Consider the following 6000-nt stretch of genomic DNA (forward strand, 5'->3'; position numbering starts at 1 on the left):
TTGCAATGCTGTTGCGCTCTTTTGTGCGCAGTCATTGGTGACCGGCCTGGGACTTGACTCGTTGCTCTTGGTAGCGTGGTTTAATCACAACTCAGTCCGTGGGAGTCTATGGGTCTCTTTCCAAGTATATGGGTCTCGTGTGTGTGCGCATCTCTGTACAAGTCTGTGTCGCCCGACTACCATTATGCTCCCCCCCCATCTCCCCCGTCAAGGAGATGGGGGATGCAGCCCTCAGTCCGCCCCTTACGTCTCTGAAATGGCCTCTATCGCCTGTAACTTGGGCCGGAATATTGCCTCAATCTGCGGTGACTGTTATAATTCCCGAGACCCCGACTCGGCCCACCACGGCCCATCGCCTCCACTCCCCACAGCCCCCCTCTCACACCACTCCCCTCCATCGCCGTGTGTGTTCTCTGCTCTCTCTAAGCGCCGCCACGATTTTATTGTTAGTTTGTCATTTCGTGGTAAATCTCGTTTTACGAACGGGTGCGTTCTATATTTTCATTGCCCTCCTATTTATGCCGTTTTTACTGTGCAGTACGGTTGGGTGTGGGGCGGGGGAGCAAGGGAGGTGGGGGTTTGGGGGGAGGTCTGGGGGCGTGGGGATGAGTGTCTTTGTCTTGTCCCGCCGCCTCCGCCGCGCAGTGTCATGAAGCTGCTCATCAGATGCCATCAAGAGCTGGCGTTTGAATCCGTAGTGCCCATGGCGAGCCTTTGCCACACTACGAATCGACTCCCTTTCTATGAACTCCGTTCTGCGTCTATAGTACACAAAACATCATTGATAATTATCGACCGATTGGCTTTCCAGACCAATATTTGCTGAAGAAAGAAAAATTCTGGATCGGTTGCGACCTTCCATTGGCAGTGTCAGGCTCGCTCATCAATGCTGCTGGGGTTGCCAGATGTGTTTTGGCAAGAGCACTCACATCGAGACTACGGAGACCTGTCCAGCTGACTAATTAAAAAACTTAAATTCCTAACTCTGTTACTGCCGTGTTCGCACGGTCAATAGAGAAGCGAGCCCGCCCGGTTCGCGAACTGGGCGAGTGGACTCCAGGTATTGACTCCAGGTTGCACCGAGGCTTGGGGCGAGAGTAAAGGTTGACATGGTGGTGAATTAAACGCCCTTCCCCCCTTTCCAGCTTCTCATCTTCAACGCCTGGCGCCTGGACTCCTCCGAATTGTGTCCCCCCCCCCCCCTGCGCAGTTGCACCGCCTGCACACTCGATAGCTCTGCCACTTGGTGTGAGTGCACATCCCACATCACGGAATCGGGATGAGAAAGGAGCTTAATCCCTCATCGGCGCGGGCAAAGCGCTTCATCATCAGCCACGCTCAATCCACTGCTGGGTGAACGCCCCTCAGATCCGCCACGACCCCTCGTGCTCCCGCGACACGCTTAGCATTCAGGGAAGCCGGCGCCCTGCGTAAAGGCGCCTCTCTGAGATGCGAAATGGCTTCCTCCTCATTCCTCGCTGGCGCCCACTTCATTTCACGCTCTCTCCGTCCGCCCGTCACGGCCAGAGACCATCCCAACCCCCACCCTTCATGCCCCCCACCCCCTTCCTCTCTCCCCCGTCTCCCCAACCAACACCTTGCACCCCTATGAACCCCCCCGCCACCCACCCGTCTCGCTCCTTCGGCCCAATTATCTCCGGTGACTCCCGCGGCGCCGCAGGACTAATTGGGCCCGGCCGGGTGAGTTTCGCGCCCTCGCCCAGCGGCCCCTAAACTCTGCCGGCGTCTGGCACAGTTCCTCCTTAATTGCGTCCTCAGCGCAGACTCCCCACAACAAACAGCGAGACGCGGCTTCATCTGATAGCTAGCTACCCGCTCAGGTGAGAGTGCCCCCCCCCCACTCGAGTCCAAGGCTTCGTCTTGTCTTTTGAGCTGCGATAATTGATAATTGATTTGCTTAATCGCGGGATAACCATGCGCTTGTCTTTTTCCACAAATGTCATCCCGATTGTGCTATCGACGTTACCATTGGACGACGTCCCCATTAGGAAATCTCGCAGAGCCGTTGGGATCCTCCGTGTTACAGAACCGCCCGTCGAAGCAGATAGCATGGAGCCACTGCTGACATCGCTTCATGTGACGTCTGCTCCACACAGTAGTGGATGCAATGCTTTCCCACTAGCCCTTCGGCTGATAATAATGCCCGTCGCTTGACAATCAACCATTGTATTTATTCTTACAGGTAGTATTTATTAAAATTACGAGCAGAATTAAATTGATTGTGATGGGTGTTTTTGTGCCAAGACCAACCCACACTTGAGAGCCCGATTAATGACAGGCTGAGTGAGTGACTGGCCACTGTGACTGGTCAATCAGACGGGACTGAACAGCGAGGATGATGATCGCGGTCGCGTGGGGCGCTACCCAATGCGACCACCAGGGGGCAAGTGCCCTCCTCCCGCTCGCATTGTGGCACACGTGGAGAAACATGAAGTAATATAGGTTTTTTTTTGATCGCGTAAATATAACGTGTCGTTAAACCCGCCACCACCCGTCACAGCCAATTAGTAAAGTTTGTCGCGTAAACAGAACATGCCACTTCGTTACTAGTACACAACATTTACAATCTGAGTACGACGTTTCGCCAGTAATTACAACTAGCATCATCAGGCGGACAGCCAGATTTGTGGAGAAATCCTGTTTGCACGTCACCTTTCCACTCATTCCGACACGCAGATGATATGGTGAGTTCCCTGAAAAGGTGTGTTGCAATCGAAACGTCGTATTCTATTATTTAATTTAATTTATTATTTTATCTTTAGACGTGACTTAACCGAAAGAACCAAATAATAATTCCTGCAGTCACGAAAGTTCTAAAATTAAGATTGAAAAGGTAAATTTGTTACATTTTAATATTTTGTTATAAATTAGTATTCTTAATTACCATATGAATAACCCAACTGCTAATGACTAACCATTGTAATATATATGCATTCATTAATCCCCCCCCTTCGCACGTGAAGGACTTACAAGTGACGTCACATCTATCCGTCTCAAGACCGAAGCAAATTTCTCCACAAATCTGTCTGTCTGCCTGATGATGCTCGTTGTAATTACTGGCAAAACGTCGTACTTAGATTGTAGATGTTGTGGATTTGCTCTCCAACACACTAGTAACGAATTGGCATGTTCCGATTACGTGACGAACCTTACTAATTGGCTGTGTCGGTGGTGACACGGGTTTAACGACACATTCACGCGATCCAACCACAAAAAAAACTATCTTAGGGATGACATTGGTCGCGAAAGCCAACATGTTAAACAACGAAGTAGCTTGGAGCACTTCCGCGATGTGCAGCGTATTGCACCACGAGGTGGCTAGATGTTAACTAGCTCGCATGGAATACAGGAGGTCGTGGGTTCGATCCAGAACCTGACCTCTGCTGCTGCTGTGTATCTTTGGAGTCTGCGTGTTCTCCCCATTGTCGCGTCGATTCTTCTTCGGGTTCTCCGGTTTTTCGCTCCACATTTAGAATCGTGCGTTTCGAGTATTTGGCTGTGATACATTTGCACGTACTAAGCCACTTCGTTGAGGTATCATTTGTGATAGTGTCAGTGTCCACATATGTCGTGCAGTGTGCTATCAGGCAGAGTAGTCAGCACTGCGTGTAGAGTAGCTCAGGTCGCAACCTCTTCCACTGTTGACCAAATCGCTCTTGTTTCTCAGTCAGTCTCGGTCTATGAGAACTGTGACAATATTCTGTGATCAAAGGTTCAGCACTATACAGTACCGGTACCAAAGCTCGGAACAAAATCAATTGATGCCACTGGAGCACAGATCCCAATTCCCGGACTGTCGGGGACAAACCTGGAAAAGGTGGCAACCCCACGTGTGGTGCATTGTTGGGGTGTGTGGGATAATAGTCATCAGCCACGATCTATCCACTGCTGGATGAATGCCTCCCCAAGCTGTGGCCATGACCAACGGTTCTTCCAATGCAACAATTACTCTATAACCTGCACACGAGTTGATTTAATCGCCCTCGTCTCTGCTGCGAACGTCCTCTCGAAGGGCTGTTCCCTGCAATGTCAACACGGGGTAGGCTCCATCGCAGTGCATTGCCTATTCGGCTCCATCGTGTACACCCACAGCGCTGGTGGGAATCCACTGTTGGACGAGGCCCTCCCCACGCTGTGCAGATCGCGGTGGGGCGATTTGCCCAAACTGGACCACGCTTGATGAAGGCATGGGACATAGACGTGGAGGCGTAATACACTGTCATGCACTCTTCTGCATTGCACTCGTATCCTCCTAGTCCATAACACCTGCTCTGCATTGTGGTCGCCCATACAAAGCAATATCCAGGCTCATTCCCGCTTCGCTTCCGAGGAGCGTCACCGTGGCGCGCGGTGTAAATGTTGGGCGATGGTCGCCGCGTGGTGGCCACCAGAGGGCGCCCCGCGCTCAACCGCCACCATACGTGGACACAACAACGAAGCAAAAATTCGCCTCCTCTCCATATCTGTCCCTCCACATACAAAATCTATATCATTTTTACACACCCCATCAGCCACACGACATTCTGCGATTGCGTAATGTTTGCAGCATTGGTTCAACACAAGCAAACTATAGACTGGGCTTCAACGTTCAATGTCTCATCAGCAGTCACAATGCTTACTCTTTGGTTCTTTCGGTAAAGTCACGTAGAAAGATAAAATAATAGATTAAATAATAGCATACGACGTTTCGATTGCAACACAAGCAATCATCATCAGGTACAAATGAAAAAGAAAAACAAAACCTAGTAAACTTAGAAATATAATGCAATACAACACAGATAGTCGGCTAACATAACAGTCAACACCCTACCTGGTTGATTACGTTCTTCCAAAGATTGCTAAATTTAAGAGAGAGAGTAAACACAGAACCGGAGACACATAGACAGACACGTAAGCAGAGAGAGATAACACAGACACAGAGAGAGAGACAAACACATAGGCACACAGAGAAACAACGCCTGTGTCAAGGCCTTAAATAGAGAGAGAGAGAGGGGGGCAGAGAGAGGGGGGGGTAGAGAAATTAGCATGTCACTGAGAGACCAGGCGCAACATCAGGAAACAAAACAAAACGAGCGGAGACAGAGAGAGATAAACCACACTAAATCAAACAAACTTAGTCAAAATTTGGAAATGTAATGCAATGCAACACAAAAAGTCGGTCAACACACAATTAACGCATGGCCTGGTTGATTACGTTCTTCCAAGGATTGCTAAATTAGCAGTTAAGTGTGAAATTTGAGAGAGAGGTCAAGACAGACACGGAGACACAAAGATAGACATACGGGCAGAGAGAGACAACATAGAGACAGAGAGAGATAAATGCTTGCTTGAACCACGTGGAGAGACGGAGTTTGATTGGCATGGAAACCTTGACTTAGAGCTTTCGTGACTTCAGGAATTCATATTATTGGGTCTTTCGGTAAAGTCACGTCGATAGGTTAAAAGAAAATAAGAACCTATCTACGTGACTTTACCAAAAGGCCCAAGAATATGGCATGGAAACGTTTGCCTGGGTCTGCTCTCCCAGGTCGTAAGTTGGCAATTCTAGAGCTACGGCACCCAGCACTGATTCCAGTACACAGGTGGCTCAAAGGGTGCACCACCAAATATGAGTGCGGTGGGGGGCCCTATCCACACCTTCCGTTAGAACAGAACCTTAGAGCTCTCGTGGTATAGACTTTGCAACTACTGTGGGATCTGGCAGAAGGAAGGAAGCGGTGTCGATGTGTGGCGGTGTCGACGGCGTCGACGGCGTTGAGGTTCACGGTTTGACTCCAGCGGCCACCCTGGTTAATACCGCGGGTCTTTAACCATAAAAAACATGCACCGTCTGCTTCACAGTGGACGTTAAAATCCCATAACATAATTCACAATTGTAAATGTGGGTTTACTTTCCAACACACCTTTGTGCTGAACGAGTAACGAATTGGCATGTTTTGTTTACGTGACAAATTTTACTAATTGGCTGTGTCGGGTGGT

The sequence above is a fragment of the Lampetra fluviatilis genome, chromosome 26 (assembly GCF_964198595.1).
Source record: "Lampetra fluviatilis chromosome 26, kcLamFluv1.1, whole genome shotgun sequence".
NCBI classification, from domain to species: Eukaryota; Metazoa; Chordata; class Hyperoartia; order Petromyzontiformes; family Petromyzontidae; genus Lampetra; species Lampetra fluviatilis.